The sequence below is a fragment of the Neomonachus schauinslandi genome, chromosome 1 (assembly GCF_002201575.2).
Source record: "Neomonachus schauinslandi chromosome 1, ASM220157v2, whole genome shotgun sequence".
NCBI lineage: Eukaryota > Metazoa > Chordata > Mammalia > Carnivora > Phocidae > Neomonachus > Neomonachus schauinslandi.
Window position 1 is genome coordinate 59,126,571 of NC_058403.1, and position 21,909 is coordinate 59,148,479.

A 21,909-nucleotide genomic window follows, 5' to 3' on the forward strand; every position below is an offset into this window, starting at 1 on the left:
AATAACTCCCCACTCTTCCCTCCTTCTAGCCCCTGGTAACCTCTATTCTACTTTCTTTCTGTATGAATCCGACTATTCCAGGTACCTCATATAGATGGAATCATCCAGTATTTGCCGCTTTGTGTCTGGCTTATTTCACTTAGCATCATGTCTTCAAGGTTTATCCATAGTTGTAGCACGTGTCAGAATGTCATTCCTTTTTAAGGCTGAATACTATTCTGTTGTATTTATATGCCACATTTTGTTTATTCGTTCACCTGCCAATGGTCACTTGAGTTGTTTCCACCTTCTGACTATCAAATGTACATCCCTTTGACATTGTTGTCAGCCATCATTTCCCCCGCCATAAATCAGACTCAAGGCATATTCTGATACCCTTGAGCAATGCAAGACATTTCATTTACAATAGCCAGGTTTAAAGAGAACTTTTAAAATTTGGTCAGCTATACTTAGTTTCTAACTAATTATTATGGTAATAGCAATTCTATGTTTATCAAATATTTGTTAAAGTTTGGTCATTAGCTTAATGTGTGTGTGACATGCATGTCTGTGAGATGCATACAGCTGTATTATGCATAATGTTAAAGCTTTATAATTGTCTGGTTAGGAAGGTAGTCATTATCTAGAAAAACGGTTTTCTAGAGTGAAGCAGCAGGTTAAACCAAACCTAAATTGAAAATTTTGAGATGAAATAAGAGTTTCGTCCCTTTAAGGGTATAACTTGCTGCTAAACTCCACCTTTGACAAATGAAAACAAAATATCTGGGGTGGGGCCAATGCATTGTTTTTGTTTTGTTTTATGTTTCATTTTTTGATGTTTGTGTGTGTGTGTGTGTGTCTGATTTTTACTTTATAGGTGATTTTAATATGCAGCCAGGATTAGGAACCTCTGAGCTAAAGAAAGAGATCCCAAGTTAGGGAGAGCTAAGAGTAATCAAGTGAAAGCACCTGTAAAAAGCAGTTGGGGTCTGCAGCATCAAAATGAAGGGAGGAGAAATTCAGAATTGTAAATGGCAGAAGAATCACTCAAACAGGGAGAAATTCAGTAGCCTTTTAGTTAAAAACAGAAGAGCAGGAGAGGTGTCAATTATAAGAATAATTAACATCTAGGTCCTAACTAGGCTAACATCTAACATCTAGGCTCTAAAGAGCTTCAGGACCTAATCTAGAACTTAAGCCATGAAAATGGCCTGAGAAAGTCATAAGGTGAGAACAAGATAAATGGGTAAATATTTAGAGGAACAGGAGATTATAGAGTTTTGGAAATATCAACTTTCTTGATTGTATACATTTGTATTGTATACAATTGTATACAGTTTTTGTTCCATTTAAATGTTTGTACTAACTAAACTTTATAGGTGTTACATGAAGTAATTTATTATCTAAATAAACATTTATTTTATACACAAAAGCATAGTTGGAATTTATCCATTGACCTACCTTGCTTCTCTGGGCTACTCACAGGTGAAGTGGTAAGAGTCCTCTTTGTGCTACACTAATCCATTACCAGTAATTAGATAATGAGTTATCTCCCTCACAACTTTCTTCACTCAATCATTCCACCAGAGCTGAAGGGTTGCTTGAGCATTAAAAATGACCAGAACATTTCACGACAATAGCAGTCTATAAAAAATTTTCAGCAACAATATCATGTCACTCAAACTTGAGGTGAAATCTCTTCATTATAAGAGGTACCAATATTAAAATTAACATTGATCAAAGAAACAAAATGACAAGGAAGGATATCCCAAGAGCACCTTTCCTTTTCTTTTCTTTGTGTGTGTGTGTGTGTGTGTGTCTGTCTGTGTGTGTGACATTTTTGGAAAATGAAAAGAATGGAAAAGAAATGAATAATGACCTCTCAGAAATGAACACTAACATGTTTTGTGTCTTGCTTTTTTTCCCCACTTAAACATTATATAAGCATTTCTTGTCTCATTAAAATCTCTTCATAAACACTATTTGTTTTTCTAATCACACCTCTATTATCTTACATCTTTCTAGCTAGAGTTACTGTTCTCACCAGACTATTGGGGCACAGGTAGGAGTCATATAACAGACAAGAATTCACATTCTTTGTATAAATCCCTTGAACTGGGGCCCTACACCTTTGGGCAAGCTTTCCAGGACCAGCTGCTTATTGACTTCTTCAGCTCCCTGGCGTTAGAAGCAACAAATATAATTGCAAACATATTCGAGAGATCTCCCCACACCTGTAAATGGTTTACTCTGAGTCAGCACTCTCTAAATGGAAGGAGAAGACAGCTGGCCGGTTGGAAGTGCCAAGCAGAGCCAGCCCACCCAGGGTAGGACCCATGAGGGACCGTGGAAGATTTGTGCAGATGTAAAGAAATGGCTGGAGTGTCAAAATACATTTTGTTTTATTTTTTCATGCTTCCTAATCTCCTAACCAATCACCTTCTTCCACTCTCCACCTGCTCTCATTTTTATTTGGGAGGAGGGATTCTCTCTCTCTGTCTCTCTGTCTCTCTCTCTCTCTGTGTCTCTCTCTTTCCCCACCCTTCATTCCTCTCTTTCTTTCTCTCCATTCCTCCCTCTCTCTCCCTCCTTTTTTGTAAAGCCTCTATCAGAACTGTCTATAACATGAAGTAAAGTACACCTGTGTATCATTAGTTGTGGTTATCATATTACAACTTTTCTGTGTTTTAAATTTAGCTCATGGTGCCTTTGTTCTCTATCTGTAAAAGGTCATTCATTGTCAGCATTACTCTGTGATGGGATGTAGAATGTACTGACTCTGGGAAATATAGTATCTCAGACTATACAGTCCTCTCTTGCCTGGTTCCAGTTTGGATATACTACCCAACTCATAGGCTCAAGTCTATTTATGTACATTCTAAAGGGGGCCTTCGGTGCTTATCTTTAACCTAAGGCTTCTGGGTCTGCCCCTTTGGTTAATTAAAACTCCTGTGAGGTTTCTGTTGGGAATATAGTCCTGAAACCTTATCTTGCAGAGGTGTTTTTCTTTTCTTTTCTCTATCCTTCCCCCCTCCCTCCCTCCCTCCCTTCCTTCCTTCCTTCCTTCCTTCCTTCCTTCCTTCCTTCCTTCCTTCCTTCCTTCCTTCCTTCCTTCCTTCCTTCCTCTCTTTCCTTTTCTTTCTTTTCTTTCTTTTTTGCTTTCTTTCCTTCCCTCTTCTCTTCTATTTCTTGTCCTCCTCAGTGAGTGAAAGACAGAAAGTCTAGTGAGATTATCATCAGAAAGAGAAGAAAAAGACAGACCCAGCAAGGAGTTGGGAAGTGAGCAGAAAAGTTAGTTGACCTGGGCCAAGGAGGGTTAGTGAGAGCTCTTGAAGAGGAGAGAAAGGCAGCAGGAACTTCAGGGCAGCTACTGTGAGAGATGTATTGTGGATAACAGAGATGGCAAAAAACAGAACAAAACAACAACAAAAAACCAGTGAAACCCAAAAAGTTTTTTGGTGAATTTGTAGGTTATATATTTAGATAAACTATAAACTTTTGCTTGCTCAACTATTAGTTCTTTGTATATGATTCCATGTATGAACCTTGTATCATGAAAGAGCTCAGCTTTACACATATACATCATACTTATTAACAAGAATTAGTACCATCACAGAGCTCAGGAAATACTTGTTGAGAAAATGAATCACTCTATTTAGAGTATGTGCTTTACTCTGTATTATAGAGGTTGAGGCAATACAATGAAATTGAAAGTTCTGTATGATTATTTTTCTCAGGCTGATTTTCCAAGAAACAAAAGGTAGCAATTTAAAAAATAATTTTATATATTCATTTTCAAACTTACTTTCATAATAGATATTCACTACAACTAATGAAACAATAAAAATGTTTAAAGAAAAAATTAATAATCTTCCATCAGTCCTTTTTTATTCTCAATCCCGTGAGATGACCATTGTGAAGAATATGGTCATAGAACATGCACAACAAATTTATTCATAAATATTCAATACTCTGAAAATTTGCTCTTTTCACTTAATAAATTATGGTCATCCTCCCAGATCAATAGTGATAGATATAATTCATTCTTTTTCAAATGGCTGTATAATCTTCAATAACATCTGTCCATATCATATGGTATACATGTAGTCAAATTAATAAATTCAATATCCTTTTCAAAAAAAAGGTTATTAAAATTTTACTAAATTTTTACACAAGATACTGAACAAACACTGAATATCTACCTGCTACCAGTTTTAGTAACTGAGAAAATTAGTGAATTGCTCATGGTTCTTTACCTCAAGCAATTCACTCTGTAATATGAGAGATAAAACAGTTAATTTTTTTTTTAATTTAAGAAAAAGTGCTCAGAGAATTTATAGTAAAGAATGCTTTTAAAATAAATCTTTAAAAGGAATAACATATTAAAAAATAATAAAGAAAAATTTAAAAAAATAAAAAGAGTAACATATTACTGACAATTCATTCTTAGTCATTGCTTCCAATGTATGAACAGTGCTTAGCAGCAACAGAGTACCTCCCTATATGGCAACTCAAAAAACAAACTAATTTCTATAGCAGGAAGGCCTCAGATAAAGTACCTTACTCTGGAGACCTCAAAGTGATTTATAATTCTGCTATTACTTTTACCATAATAGTACTAAATGATATTTATGAACTACCTTTATTCCGTAGAGCTCTAAATACTTCATATATATCATTTGGCTTCTTTGTATAATGTCTGCACGGATCGAGAAGAGTGTCCCCTACAGATAAGGAAAATGATCTTAAGACAAAACTATCTGACAATGCCTGAATTAAGTCTCCAGACAGTCAGCCCCATACTCTTTCGTTTCCATTACACTTGCTGCCTCCCTCGTGGTAACTGCAACGATAATGTGGATAGTATGATGTAATCAATCAGAAAGTCTCATGAAGCATGAGAGTTAGTACTTATTTAAAAAACAAGGGCTTTTTCATGCAAACTATTTATCTGCTAAAAGGGCTTATGAATAGAGCTTCACTGACAAGTTTTCCAGGTAAGTCTAAGTTAACTTACAGAGCCGCCAGTCTAGTTGGCCCCTCCCACTTTCCAATGCCGCAGGAAGGTAAGACAGAGTGTGAAATGTGTAACCCAGGTTCTCAGCTGTTCCTGCGAGCCCTAGTCCAGAAAAGAAAACAGAATTCTGATAGTAGCAACAGTGGCAATGATAACAATGTTAAACATATACTGATTATTTAATAACGTCCTATAATATTCAAGTAAGTTAAGCAAAGAATAGTTCAATAACACTGTAGCAAAGGTTAAGCAAATTTCATATGGTCAACTTTAGTGCAATTGCAAACAAGTAAATGACTGTCAAGAATCTTAATTTTCTAGTCCTTATAACTACCAACATGAGCAAACTTATTTTCCTATATCTTTGAGGGCATTTTAACATAGGTTTATAACTCTGAGAATCTGATACTAATCATTAGACTGAGTTCATTCTGTATTCAATTTCTCATGACCTCCTGAAAGAATGTCAGTTTAGCATGGCCTCTTCCCTTCTCCACTTGACTCAAAGAATGGTGCTTCCACATTGCCATTTGGGATACATGAGGGGGTGCATTTAGAGGCAATGTGCTGCCACCTGATGTGTAAAACTATTGTTCTTGAGAAACATGTGCCTAATTCCCTGGAAATTTACTGTTTCAAAGAGTCACAAGTCTCCTGATTGCTTCTCACCAGTCTTGAAGAGATTAGATAAGCTTCCTCCCTCTTACAAAAGCTTTTATTCATTCAAAATTCCTTCGAGAACAAAACATTGAACCAGAATTGGATTTTTAACAAAATATTATAAGATTGTTGAAAACATTTTTTTTTTTCCTGACGAGACCCAGCAGTTCAAATGATATATTAATGTACTTTCTGCTTTAGGGCTACTAGCAACATATTGCAAAGTGCAAGGATGGGCCAAAGAACAAAGTCCCTTCTGCAAAGTAGGAAAGATGGTTTTCACGGAGTTATTTTAAAAGACTTGAATGGACCCTTTCACATAGAACGACTTAGAAGTCAAACTCAAGAAACAGAGAGGATAAAGTAACAGTTGCAGAACCCTAACAGGTAAGCAACACTTCTAATCACCATAAACTTGTTTTTGTATATTGTGCCATTCCATAGTGACAATAGGTTTTAGAATAATTGTTCAAGTGTATTATCTGATAATAGAAAATGACCTTCTCAGAAATGAAGGTGTATACATGCAGTGCTGCTAAAGCTGACACATAGAAGGAAATTCAAGATCATGTCTGAGTGGGAGCTGCCATTAAAAAACTGTTTCCAATCTCTTTCTCCTCCCCTTTTCCCCCCTCCCTCCTTCCCTCCCACCCTTCCTCCCTCCCTCTCCCCGTCTCTCTCTCTTGCTTTTACCAAGAAGTTCACTTCTAATGTAGTCCTCATTGGTCATTAGAAAACAATCTAACAATTCATAAGTGTGTTTGGATTTTCAGTTTTGCACTTTTTCTAGAAGCAGTTAACAATGAGCTCTTTCATTGACCTATATCTCTAATCAGGCTTTCAAGGCTTCAAATAAGTTAGTTTTGAGAAGGAAAACGTAAAACTTCTTCCTTTGTATTCGCCTCATAAATACAACAATTTTACTTCTTTTATTTTTCAAAGGTGTACTCAAGTATGATATAGGTTAGTAGTACTGTTATCTGTGATATGATTGGGGTCTTGGGCACAGACACAGAGTGAGTCAAGGTAATGTAGAGATGGAAGAGTAATGTCACAGATTCGACCTATCTTCCTAGCTCCTCATTTCTCAAAGAAGGAAACATATATGGGTCATTGTATTCATTTTCAGACAAGGTAATAAAACTTAATTATAAAAGCACCCTCTCAACACACTCTCTTCCTTCTTGAGAAGTCTATGAGAGCATGCCTTACAATTCTACTTTGCCAGATAAGGAGATGAGGTGTGAGGACCATAGAAGACTAACCAGCATCCAGGAGAAGAGCAGACTTAGAGGTTGATGGAACAATGGGAAGAACACCTGGGATCAGACAGATCTGTGTTAGAATTCTGGCTCAGGCTTTTACTAAGATGTGTGGGGCAATTTCATCTCACTGAACCTTGGTGTTCTAAATTTTAAACTAAGGATTATAACATTAATCTTGAGGTACTGTTGACGGAATTAAATGTGAAGAACTTTATGCAGAAAGGGTACCTGCTAAATCTAACTTTCTTTTCTTCCTAACTTTTTTTTTTTCAGTGTTTGGAGTATTAGAGAACTAATGACCTGTGTGACCACATAAGCTAAGGCGATAACAAAATGCAATAGATAAAAACAACAAGCAGGAGATAGTTTTGAATCAGTTAGGCCTGGCATCAATACAAATTCACTTACTGGCTTCGCAATCTTGGATGTTACTTAATCTTTCTGGAGCTCAGTATTCTCATTATAAAATGGAAATGATTCCTACTTTGCAGAGTGGTTGCTGAGTGTGGTAGCAAGGATTAAAGACAACTTTCACAAAGCATCTGGTACATTAAGTAAACAGATTGTGAGTAATACATATTGTTCAGATTTTTATTAATTAAAGCTCATCTCCTGTACTTAATATTCTTTTTTCCACCCAAGACCTTGAAAGGGTTATGGTAGGGGTGTTGATCACTGATAAGCTGGTTTAGCTGTGTTAATATACCTCCTAAGAATTAGGGTTACAGTTCCATCCCTGCCATTAACTATTTAACTGTATGTCTTAGAAAGGAATTCTAGGCCTGAATTTTGTTCATCTCTAAAATGAGGAAGCTGGACTAAATAATTCCTAAGTTTCCCTGTCACTATAATATTTTATGATTCTAGTGTCTTTTTACTAAGTTAAAGCAGATAAATCCTCATATCTTTAGAGCTTAACCTACTTCTCTATGGTTTAATTTTCACATTTCCTCTACCGTATTTCTTTTCCTTTTTTCTTCTCTTTCCTTTTTTTTAATCTGGCAAAAAGGCATAATTTCTACCATTTTGCAAACAAACTGATATCTCCATTCTGATTTAGTGGTATTCCATAATATTAATGCATCATACTTTAAAATGATCTGGATTGTTTTTAATCCCAAAATTCAGTAATAATGAAGATAATGATATTCATTTCAAGGCTTTCTATGCCTCCAGGCCCCTGGTCATTGCACATGATAAAATACATCAAAATTAAAAATAAGATTAAGGGTAGCATGTTAAAAATACATCCTAGGAGTAAAACACATTTTTGGTACTCATTCCTACATTGTGCAATTAGCACTTAAAAATAAACAAAAATAAGAGATTCATTAACCAACAACAGAATCGTAATAATTATTAACTAGAAAGGAAATAAAATTAACTTGACCTTATCTTAGAAGGTCGTCAGGAACCTACTTTGATTATGCAGATGGGAAATATGTTGTGAACTATTAGATCTCAGTTTCAGAAATCCAAACCCCCCTCAAACTTAGAAGTAAACCTTTGGCAAGGATTCAAAATAAACGTATAGTTGCCATGAGCCTGTACATACTATTTACCTTTGAATTATTTTCATCTTGTTCTATTCAATTAAAATATAGATAATATTTATTTATTTATTTATTTACTATATACATCTATTACGTGTTTTTTCAGTGTATTCAAAATAAAATCCAAATTCTTCACTCTGGCTCCTCCTCTGACTTTACTTCCAATTACTCTCTTCTTTGTTTACTTCCCTCTAGCCACTCTGGAATCCTTTTATTTCCTTGAATACACAAAGTTTGTCTTTGCCTCAGGGCATTGTCTATGCTGTTTCTGTCTGGAGCTTTCTCTTCCTTCATGTTTCTATCCTCACCCCAAATTCTTCACCTGCCCGATTCTTCCTGTGCTTTAACTATCAACTTAAATTACACTTTCTAAGAGAATTCTTTCCTGACTACTCAATGGACAGTATAACAGATTTTCCCCATGCATTACTGTCTTGCATATCTATCAGCTCTTTTCACGGACTACAATTTGTAATTTTGTAATTATTTGTTTACTTATTTAATGTCTGATTCCCTTAGGACACTATAAGTTCCATGAGAGCCTAAGGGATCATTTCTATATTCCCCAGATTAAGCATGGTTGGGCAATGAATTAATGATTCTACTGTGGTAGATTTTGTAGAGTTTAGAAATGTTAATTAAATATGGACTCTATCCCTAAAGAATTTATTTTCTAGTAAAGAGATAAAGCCTGAACATAAGTATCATTAAAAAATATAGAAAGCAATTCAAGTCTCAAAAAAAAAGTGTAGATAAATGCTACATTAGTTTCTTAGGCTATTGTGACAAATTACCAAAACTTGTTGACTTAACAGAAATATATTCTCTCCCAGTTCTGAATGCTACAAGTCCAAAATCAAATTGTCAGCAGAGCCACTACAGGTGCGAAGTGAGCTTGGTAAACAGGGGAGAGTGAATTATTTCTGGCTAGGTCAAAGAGGGAAGGTTTCATGGAATTAATAGCATTCAAAATAGACCCAGAAGGATGGGTTAGATTTGCATATGGAAAAACAGAATAATGGACATCCAAGATGGCAGGAACAATATTAATAAAGGGGGGTGGTGGTGGTGAGGAAATTTGGCCTGAGTGTGTGGTATATTAAAACATAAAAATAAGTCAGGGGGTGCCTGGGTGGCTCAGTCAGTTAAGTGTCTGCCTTCGGCTCAGGTCTTGATCCCAGGGTCCTGGGATTGAGCCCCGCGTCCGACTCCCTGCTCAGCGGGGAGCCTGCTTCTCCCTCTGCCTCTGCTCCTTCTCCCTGCTCGTGCCCCCTTCCATTCTCTCTCTCTCAAATGGGTAAATAAAATCTTAAAAAAAAAAAAAAGACTATGTCAGAAATGAGGTTAGAATTAGATTTTAGATGGTCATAAATATTGGTTAGAAATTGTTTGGCGATTAATCTAGAATTGGTGGGGGTGTGAGGGATGGGGTGGCTGGGTGATAGACATTGGGGAGGGTATATGCTATGGTGAGCGCTGTGAATTGTGTAAGACTGTTGAATCACAGACCTGTACCTCTGAAACAAGTAATACATTATATGTTAAAAAAAGAAAGAAGATAGCAGGAAGGGAAAAATGAAAGGGGGGAAATCGGAGAGGGAGACGAACCATGAGAGACTATGGACTCTGAGAAACAAACTGAGGGTTCTAGAGGGGAGAGGGGTGGGAGGATGGGTTAGCCTGGTGATGGGTATTAAAGAGGGCACGTATTGCATGGAGCACTGGGTGTTACACACAAACAATGAATCATGGAACACTACATCAAAAAATGATGTAATGTATGGTGATTAACATAACATAATAAAATAAAATAAAATGAAAAGTTTTGTCTGAACAAGGGTGACACAATCTTAGGGCTCCTGCTTCAGGAAACCTAATGAGGCAGCAGTGTTTAGGATGAACTGGTCTCCCTTCCCCCTGTCTCTCTCAATTAGGAGATTACTGCAGGGAAGAGAAAATGAAAACCGAAGACAGAGGTACCAAGAAAGGAGAATTAACAAGACCCGGCCACTTATTGGACACCTGGGGGGTGAGGGAAAGCAAGAATGACAAATTTTGAGTCAAGATGACCTGGACAATTGAGATGAAGAAAATTAGTATAGTCAAAAGGAGGATGATTAATTTTCACTAGGAGGATAAATTCAATTTTGATGTACTGACTTGGAGAAAACTAGTGTGATATCTATTCGAAGATTTAAATAAGGACATTGGAAATATAGGACTGGAATTTGGGAGAGATATCAGGACTAGAGTTATAGATGTGTGAGTTGTCAGTAGTGTAATAACTGAAGTCATACAACCCTGAAAAGCAGTGTCAGATCATGGGAAGAGTATGAATATGGAGTTTGACAGACCTATTCACATTCTATCTTTTACATTCACCTATTGTATGACCTGGGACAAATTGCTTAATCCCTCCACTTTCTCGTATATAAAGAGGTGGAAAATAATATTATCCCTTAGTTAGGATTATGTGAGTTGAGTATTTAAAAGACTGATCTTCTTTATATCTGCTTTCATATTTTGGTGGCACGATTCCCAGTAAGAAATATATTTATTTTGCAATCCATTGTCTTAAAAATATGTAACACACTCTTTTTATAAATTTCTCCCTTTGATACTATTTCATTAAAAGCATATTGACTATGATTCTCTAAACTGATTCCATGACCTATGAATGGTTTGCAACCCACACTTTGGAAAAAACTGGCTCCAACCAGCATCCTATTCTCAGATCACACCATTACTATTCACTGTTCCCTCAACTTTCATTTTCATTACTCCCTCTACTTGGGCTACTGGTGAATATCAAATAATTTCTTTTTTAAATATTTTTTTTAGATTTTATTTTATTTATTTGAGAGAGAGAGCACGAGCACAAGCAGGGGGAGTGGGAGAGGGAGAAGCAGGCTCCACGCTGAGCAGGGAGCCCGATGTGGGGCTTGATCCCAGGATGCTGGGATCATGACCTGAGCCAAAGGCAGACGCTTAACCAACTGAGTCACACAGGCACCCCAGATAATTTCTTGATGCTCCAAAGGAAATGATAACTATTTACTTTACTGTACCCATACAACATTCTGTCTTTAAGAAAGATGTATTTATTGCCCAAACAGATTATGAACTCCTTGATGACAGGAAGTATATGTTATTTACCCTGGTAAAATGCTTTGTTCATAAGAGGCACAGAATAAATTTTCATTTATTATTAAAGAGAGAAGAGGTCTGAGGAGAGAACCTTGTTGTGCACCTACATCCAAGGCCCTGCTCTGGCATTCTCATGCTTCAATTCTTCCTTCTCTATATGCCAAAGCTTCCATGGGATTTTTTAAGACAGAACACCATCTCCTCATTTGGGGCACAAAGACATAAGCACTCATATTTTGTACATAGAAACTTGAACTTCTTCACATGGGGACAGGAAGGTTGGGAAGGTATAAAATAAATTTGAAGAAGAAACTAAGATATACCCAGGACTTAGCTCTGGGTAAAATAACAGAAAAGTTCCTACACTGGTCTCTTCAGATTGCTAAATGACAGAATCCAATAAAGGCAACCTGAAATAAATTACTAGGGCAAGTAATTCATTTTAAATTATTAAAGTTTATTTCATTTTTTTCAGACTCTGAAAAACTTTTCTCTGACAGAAATGACCCCTGGCAACAGTGACATTCTGACACCATGCGTGATGCACACTCTTGGGAAGTCTGAATTCCATGTCACAATGGCTCTGTTCAGAATACTAGTTTTATCATGCCTGTAAGCACAATTAAACTACTGAAGTTTCTAATGGTCTTCTGTCCACTTTGTAAATTGTCATAAAGAATATTAAGTCAACCAAATAAATTTGCATCTATGTGACTCACTGTACAACCAGAGGCATGATATCAAAATGTACAGAAAAAATGAAAAAAAAAAACCTTTTTTGGTAACAATGAATATTTCCAGAAAACTCCTTATATATTAATTTGGGGCTAGTCTATGGAGGGAACTACAGTTCAAAGGGTCTCATAAAATGAACCTAAGGCAATTTGTTCCTCAGGAAACACTGCTCAGACCCTGAGTATAGAGGAAAGATCAAAGCCCCAGAGCCTAAATTCAGGGCTATTCTCAGGCCTAGATGACTAAAGGATGAGATGCACTGGTGATCATTATGGTTTGGGTAACTTGCATGCCCTACCCTGGGCCTCAATATACTTATTTCAGAATGAGATTATTAGGACTTCTGCTTCTTACAGCCTTTGTACCTGTAATGTTTGATGAAGCTTTACCCTTAAATCCCTTTCACCTCAATTTTGTAATCTTAAAAAATATGAAATGTGTTTATAAAGTTCTTTGATGTCCTTAAATGTTATTCAACATGATAACGGTACAATTCACTAAGCTTAAATTTTATCATTTTAGTTTTGCCTCAGAGGCCACGTTTTAGGAAAGCCTTAATTTGCATCAGCAGCAGCTGATTTAATAAAAATGAAGGGACCCCTTTTGGAAATAAATTAAAATTGGTGGGGGAGGGCAGAGAACTTTATGCAAAACAAAAACAAAAACAACAAAAACAAAAAACAAAAAACCCAAAAACCACCAGAAAGCTAAATGTTGAAGGGGTCAGAAGGGGTCAAATGGTTCTGAGTTCTAAAGAATGTTGTGGTCTTATTCATGCTGAGAAACTGAGAAACTGGTCCTGGGTTTTTATGCACTGAAAGTTGAGGCTTCTAATGGTGACTTCCCCAGGCCTGTTGCCCTGGTATCTATCATACATGTGCCTCTATGTGCCTCTTTCCTTGAAGCACAGGTCACCACACGGAAATTAGACCAACAGGTGAAGAGCCCATCCTGGAGTCAGGTAGAGTTATCTTTGGAGACAACTTCAATGTATGGGATCTAAGACACATAAGTTAAGTGGAAAACTGCTGGAGACCATTTCACAGAAAAAAGGATATGGTATGAATTGGCCCTCCTCATCTTGGTGATGAGAAGGAAGTGTAAAGTCAATGAGGAGAAAGACCAAGAGACAGATGCCTAACGTGATGTGATGAACAGTTGGTTTACCTTTGACCAATTCCTTTAAAATTGTCTTCCTGACTGTCAAGAACTTTATTCAACCCCTCTCCACAATAAATATTCTCTGACAGAATAAATCCTAGAGTACTGACTATGAACACATTTTATAATTGTATTAATAACAGTAAATACTTCATCATTACTATTATTATGCCAAGCACTGGAGATTAAAAAACGAGTAAGAAACAGACCCTGCTTCTGGAGACCTTTCTGTCTATGGGTTTGAACTGTTGTAGTTATGACAAAAATAACAACAAGCATCATTTATTCCCTCATTCCAGTCAAGCACTGTGCTCAGTGGGCACCATGCATAAGCTCCCTTTCCATTCATCAGCTACCCTGACAGTGAGGTGATCTTGCTCTGTCCATGCATCATCTTTCTCCTCCCACCAAAAAAGGGACCTAGCAGAAATTCAGACCATACATAGAGATACTTAAACAACTTCTGGACTATCAGCAGTCAACAAACAAGCACTATAGCCAATAATGAAAGAGTACAGTGAACCAAAGTGAAAATGGAAGAAAGTGAATCACTTTTACTGCACTCTGTGGGACAGACACGGTGGCACTCTGAAAGCCATGGTGCAGTAGACCCCACATCTGGCCTTCCAACAATGACTCAAGGAGATGGATGTTATTTCAGTGTTTTAAGACTCTCTAAGGAAAGACCTTGCAACACATTAAACTGCAAAACTTAGGAAGACATCATAACCTTCTGGATTTCATTACCAAAACATACATTTTGATCTAAAATTAAAAAAAAAAAAAAGATTGACTTCTCTCATAGTATTTCACAACCTTTGAGCGCAGCATTAAGATGCTTTTCTTTTTTCCCCCACCAACTATAAGCTTCTGTTTTCTTACCCTGGGCGTCTGATTCTTTTATATGCTCGGGTTCTATTCACTGCCTGTTATTCAGACATTGAAATCCCAAGTGTTAATTGTTCTTCCAAGTACATTGACAAAACAGCAGCTAAATAAGGGTAGACCAGACTGTGGTAGACTCTGACATGCATTTATGGAACAATGGGGCTCTGAGAGACAGCCTTGTAGCTCACGGGAAGACATAAGATGTGCTATTTTGACTGCTTCATAGCAGAATGGGGAACACACGCACACAAGGGAATTATGCATTTTACTTAGTTTTGCCCAAAGTCCTCAAGGCAACAGAATCTTGTGATGTCATCATGAACTTCTCTCCATTTCCATTGACACAAAGGCTAAAAATTTCTAATGACATCACAAAGGAAAAAGGAATCTACTTTGATTCCGTAAGAAATCCATTACCTTCAATGGGACTTGAACAAAAATGTGAGAATCCCTCCTGTCACGGTGTATGTCACTGTGCGGATGCACAGTGGGTGACACCCTCCCTAATGCAATTCAAACCAGGCAAAAAAAAAAAAAAAAAAAGGATTCACAATTTAGGTTGAATAAAAAAGACATACAGAATATTGAGCCCAACAAATTTTTTTTTATAGAAGGAAATCATTTAAACATATATTTCTTCAGGGATATTCAAATTTTTACTCATGCCTGGTTACTATGTTACCAATGTTTTTGTCTTTTCTTGGGTTGGTCACAAAATCACAGAGGAAGAAGGTACAGGAAGCTTTCACTTACAGGAATGCAGTGCAGCTCAATCTTTTGTTTTTAAGGTGCAGTGATTTCAGTCTCTAAACGTAACTTCAGGCAGTCTGAAAAGAAACAGGTTAAAATCTCTTTCAGTTATAATTGGTATTTCAGATTTAATTAAAAATTAAACTTTCATAATGTTTCACCATCCAAAGCAATGCATTATCAGTCAAGCGTGGCTTTTTTTTTTTTTTCTGTTAAGGAAAAAAAAAACCCCTCTTCCCAGAGTAGTTTTTTAATGAAAAGAAAAGGATCTAAAGAGGAAAAAAAAAAGCAATTCTGAAAAACAAAATATGCCTCCCTGTTTAGGACTTATAATGATATGACTAGAAGCTCAGTGCCTCTGAATTTCAGCTAAATTCTATCTGATTTTTAAAAAACTACTCAACAATTTCACAGCCTAAAGATTACATAAAATGTTAATTTTAGAGAATAAAGAAGAAAATCTATTATCTGAATATACATGTTGAAGGAAAATTATGACTTCAAATAGAATTGGAAAAAAAATGTTAGATCTACTACTTTCAAGTGGCTGCATTGGTGGTGAGGCAGATGGTAAAGTAGAGGTAAATGAACATATTTAGCAATACAGAATGCCTACTGCAATGTATGGTGGGCTTAGCATGCTGGATACCACATCATAGAGACATATTATCTTATTAGATGCAGCCACTGCTGTGTGAAGCAGCATGAGAAGACCATCAGGATTTGAACTGGACCTCCTGGTTTTAAAAAACCGAACCACATTTTTTAACATGTATTTTTAATCTTCAAATTAAGAGTGCAGGCATTAAAATCTCCAACTATGTCATAAATATTTGGGCTTAAAATGTCACACTATATTTTCAATCCCTTCTTTCTTCATACAACACCATCTCTAAATAAGATAACAGTTTAAAAAAAAACAGGCTAGATTAAGTCATCCCTATTTTTAGGGATAACTGACACTACAGGATTTAGAAAAATATAGCTTTTTTTGTGTAAAATGAAGATAATACAATTATCTTTCTTTTACTTCACAGCATGGCAGTACATTTTTTATATATTTGTAGCACTAAATGTGGTGTGTTTATGTCCTACTTCACATTAGTGCAAGGTAATATTTTAATATCTCTACATATGGGAGCATGATCATAAATCACCCCTGAAATTGCATCTATTATTAGAAAATGTATCTCATCTGACTTACGAATTCTATTTTCTTTTTCCCTTCAAGTATATGGAAGAATATTTTAGGTATTGTGTCTACTTGATATATATAGATTTTAAAGGCAAACTGGTGCAGATTCACGAAATCCATCTATGAATGGATCAGAAAAAAAATCACTGACATTGACTGACTAAACTTTTCCCCTGCTTCTCACATGCCTGAATTAGACTAAAAATGCACCAGTGTAAAGACAGAAATTATGGAGGCGTCACCAGGGACAACTGAATGAGAGGAGGGGAGTGCACATATTTCCTTATAAGGTAACAAAACATTCATAAAAGAAACTGACAAAAATAACTCAGGCTCAGAAATTATATGGAATAACAATAATCCCCAATAATCAATTCAGAAATATAAAAACTGCCCACCTCTACATAAATCTGAATCACCAATTGGTATTGTTCTACTCACCGCTCAAATATGGTTAGTGAAAAACTGATTCACTATCTAGTTCATACAGGAAAATATGATGGAAACTAGGCTGCATATTTATATATAAACTATTTAACTGACAACTAGCAGTTCAATTTAATCAGTCAGATTTCCTTTTCCTCAATTCACCAGATGTTGAGTTAACTGAACTATCAGTTCAAAATAATAAAGTAATTTCTATGAATAGGCAGTCTGCTACGTTACATTCTTCTCGTCTCCTCATGTATTCCTCATCCTCTTTGACCTTTCTCTTCACTTCTGTTTCTGCATGTTTCTTCCTTACTTTCACTTTCTTCCTTATTTTTTCCCTCTCTTTTTTTTTCCCCCTTGGTGAGGGTAATGAAGCTCAAAAATAACATCTTGTATCCTGTTGAGGGAAACTTGGTCACAACTATCCTTCCAGATGACAAACTCATTCTTAAATGTCTGTTTCCCAATCCAAAGAAAACAGCAACTGAGAAAATAGAGACGCAACATCACTTACCACTACCAACACCACCACTTTTAATTCCCATGCTACATTCATCACAAGGAGGACTAAAGTTTATTTATATTATCCCTTAACCTCAAATAGGACCACAAATAAGACTAATAACAGGACCATTTTGTGGCACTCAGGCAAACGGCTGGGCAAAACAGATGGATCTTACTTTGCGCCAGGACTCAAAAAATACAGTCGCCAACTCACTGTTGGCGACTACATATCTTGGCCCAAAGATGGACCTGGAAGTGGGACCAGTTGTCTTTGATATGAATACTGTTCCTATTCATATCTGCCTCATGAGATAATCATTAACTCTGTCACTATGTGGGGGTAAGTATTGGATAGAAACTGTAAAAATGGTCATCAAGGAAGTGAAATATTCTGAAAGCATGTCAGATTAGTTTAGGGAGCACAAAGTCAGAGCTAGAACATTTTTGGCAATACTGTCTACTTTTCAACTTCCTGTTTTTTACAAGTTCAGTACTGTACACTGTACCCACCTTTAAAATAGTAGATTTCCAGACTATGTGTGATCAATAAGAATAACTTGCTCTTGACATTTCAGGTCCCAAAATCTGTTAAAATTTTTTAAAGTCACCCAGATCGATCTCGGTCATTACTGAAATTGACCACCAGTGTCAGACTTTTTTAAATAGGACAAAACTATGTAAAGCTTTATAGATTACAGTCAACACCCAGTGATGCACTGGGAAACAGCTCAGTCAGTAATCAATGCAAATTACAAAGCCCGGAAGAATGCTTCTCTTGGCAGAGACCCTTTAGCAAAAGAGTTGTACATTCTGCACTAGTTAGAGATTCTGAATGGCTTTCCAGAGAAGTGGCAAATGCATTATATTACAGTAACCTATCCTGTAACTCACAAGTCCAAAAAACAAAGCCCTAGACAATAAAGAAAACTGAAGGGGGGTGAGGAACTATAGATCGTTAACACTGACTAGTAACACAGGGCTGCTTCTGACCACACTCTACTTTTTTAAAAAATCCTCACATGCATAGGAGTTTTAAATATCACCAGGTCAAAAAACTTCAAGCAAAGAACAACAAAGCACTCTAGTTTAGGAGGTCTATTCTAATTCAGGCGTTTCTCTTAATGTTCTCCCAACTATTCAGTATCGATTTTATCTTGCTCAGATTGTTTTTGAGAGTTAACTCACCTCTCTTATAATTTATTCATTCTGACATTGCTCAGATGATTTTTAAGAGACAAGCCCTGCCTGTGGTCAGCATAGAGGGAAATTACAATATTTTAATTATTTCTCTTAGTCTTTTTTTTTCTTTTCACTTAAAAAAAATTTTATTATGGAAAATCTCAAACACATCCAAGAGTAGAGAGCATAGTAAAATGAGCTACCAGGTACTCATCACCCACGGGCCATCTTTTTTTTTTTTATCTATAGTCACCCACTTTTTCTTCCACTGGCTCATTTTAAAGACAATTCCAGATATATCATTCTATCCACAAATATGTTAGTATGTAGTACTAAAAAATAATGTCCTCTGAAAATCATAATATCATCATCCCACATCAAAAATAATAGCAATTCTTGGGGCGCCTGGGTGGCTCAGTTGGTTAAGCGACTGCCTTCGGCTCAGGTCATGATCCTGGAGTCCCTGGATCGAGTCCCTGCTCGGCAGGGAGCCTGCTTCTCCCTCTGACCCTCTTCCCTCTCATGTGCTCTCTCTCTCTCTCTCATTCTCTCTGTCTCAAATAAATAAATAAAAATCTTTAAAAAAAAATAATAGCAATTCTTTAATGTTATTAAATATCTTAGGTCAAATGATTGACTTCTGAATGTTTTTTGTTCTTTGTTCATTTTTATAGCTGGTTAGTATGAATTAGGATCTAAACAAGATCCACACATTACATTTAAATCATAATTCTCTTTTAACTGATAAGTCCCCCATTCTTTTGTTTTTTAAATTACTTTTTATTCTGGAACAATTTCACATTTATTGAAAAGTTGTAAAGAGAGTACAGAGAATTCCTGTATCTTCTTCACTACTGAACATTAACATCTTACGTAACGATGGTAAATTTGTCAAAGGAAGAAATGAACACTGATACAATACTATTAACTACATACTTTATTCAGATGTTACCAGTTTTTCCACTAATATATTTATTCTATTCCAAGGGTCTAATCTAGGATACCACATTGCATTTAGTTGCCACTTTTCCTAACTCTTCTCTGATTTGTGACAATTTCTCAGTCTTCTCTTGTTTTTTATGACCCTGATAGATTTGAAGAGTAGTGGTCAGATATTTTTTGTACTAACCTAAATAATAATTTGGATTCGTCTGATGTTTCTCATGATTAGCTTGTGAATGAATGAAGAGCTCTTTTTGTAACATCGTATCAGGGGGTACATGATACCCATATGACTTATCACTGGGGATGTTAATCTTGGTCATTTGGTTAACAGAGGGTCTGCCAGGTTTTCCTCTTCTTAGTTTCAATTAGCATAATTTCACTTTTAACAGTCTATTGAGGTGTAATTTACATAACATAAAATTCACCTTTTTAAGTGTACAACTTAAGGATTTTAAATAAATTTAGAGTGATCATCACCAGAGTCCAGTTTTAGAACATTTTTGTCACCCCAGAAAGATCTTTCATGTCCTTAGGTAGTCAACCCACTCTTACTCCCAGCCCCAAACAATAACTAATCAGCTTTCTGTCTCTAAACATTTACCTTTCCTGGACATTTCATATAAGTGCAGTTGTACAATATGCAGTGCCATGCATGTGGCTTATCATATTTTTCATATTCATCTATGTTGTGCTATGTAGCAGTAGTCTGTTCCCTTTTATTGACAAACGGTGTTCCATTGTGTGGATTTTGTTTATCTACTCATCAGTTAATGAACATGTAGATTGATTTTAGTTTTTGACAATTATGAATAATTCTGCTCTGAACACTGACATATATACAAGTCTGTGTGTGGACACACGTTTTTATTTCCCTTGAGTAGATATCTAGAAGTGAAATTTCTGGGTCATAAAGGTAAGTTTACTTTAACTTTTTTTAAATATATTTTTTAAAGATTTATTTATTTATTTTTAGACAGAGAGAGAGAAAGAGGCAGGAGCAGAGGGAGAGAGAATCCCAAGCAGACTCCATACTGAGCACAGAATCCAACGCGGGGCTCAATCTCGCAACCTGAGCTGAAACCAAGAGTCAGAGGCTTAACCAACTGTGCCACCCAGGTGCCCCAGTTTATTTTAACTTTTAAGAACTGCTAAGCCATTTTCTAAAGTGGCTGTACCATTTTATTTATTTATTTTAAAGATTTTTATTTGTTTATTTTAACAGAGAGCTAGAAAGAGAGCACAAGTAGGCAGAGCAGCAGGCAGAGGGAGAGGGAGAAGCAGGCTCTCCGCCGAACAGGGAGCCTGATGTGGGGCTTGATCCCAGGACCCTGGGATCATGACCCGAGCCGAAGGCAGTGGCTTAACCGACTGAGCCACCCAGGCACCCCTGGCTGTACCATTTTAAATTTCAACCAGCTTTGTATGAGGGTTCCAATTTATCAGCATCTTCACTAATACTTGTTACTGCATGCCTATTTTTATTGTATTCACTCTAGTTAGCATAAAGCAGTACCCCTCTATGGTTTTAATATACTTTTTTCTAAGGATTGATGATATTGAGCATCTTTTCATATTCTTATTAGTGATTCTTAGATCTTCTTTGGTGAAGTATTTATTCAAATATTTTGCCCAACTTTTAATTGGGTTTTTTGTCTTTTTATTATTGAAGAATTCTTTATATGAGGACAAAGATCCTTTATCAGATATATATTTGCAAATAATAAATTTTGCAGGGGCACCTGGGTGGCATAGTCAGTTAAGTGACTGACTCTTGATTTTGGCTCGGGTCATGATCTCAAAGTCATTACATCAAGCCCCACTTTGGGCTCCCTGCTCAGTGGGAAATCTGCTTCTCTCCCTCTTCCTCTCCCTCTGCCCCTTCCCCTGCTCACCCTCATGCTCTCTCTCTGTCTAAAAATAAATAAAATCTAAAAAAAAAAAATAATAAATCTTGCAAATTTTCTCCCACTCTCTTCATTTCTTTAGTGGTATCTTTTGAAATATTAAAGTTTTAAATTTTATTGAAATCCAAATGATCATGTTTTTTATTTTTTGTATCATGCTTTGGTGCCATATCTAAGAACCCTGTTTAACTCAAGGTCATGAAGATTTTCTCATAGAAGTCTTATAGTTTTAGCTCTTATATTTGGGTCCATGATCCATTTTGAATTAATCTTTGTGTATGGTGGGAGGTAAGGATATAAAGTTATTTTTTTCATATAGTTCTAGCACCAACATACAGTCCTAGCACCAATTGTCTTAATACTATTTACTGAAAACAACAACAAAAAAACTATTCCTTCCCCTATCAAATTGCTGTGGCACCTTTGTCAAAATCAATTGACCAAAAGCATAAAGGTTAATTTTCTGAATTTACAACTTCATTCCATTGATTTATATGCCAGTACTATACTCTTCCTTCTATAGTTTTTATAGTAAGTTTTAAAATCAGGAACATAGGTCATCTAACTATGTTTTCCTTTTCAGAATTATTTTCAC

General features: G+C 36.2%; 1 protein-coding gene across 1 annotated transcript in view; it reads right to left on the bottom strand.

The window, feature by feature from the left end:
• Positions 1–21,909, bottom strand: part of ZBTB20 (zinc finger and BTB domain containing 20) — a 632,172-nt gene that overhangs the window by 461,584 nt on the left and 148,679 nt on the right. The window contains exon 4 of the mRNA XM_021692619.2: positions 15,159–15,232. The gene's annotated coding sequence lies outside the window, so the exon portion shown is untranslated. The remainder of the gene's footprint in view (positions 1–15,158; positions 15,233–21,909) is intronic.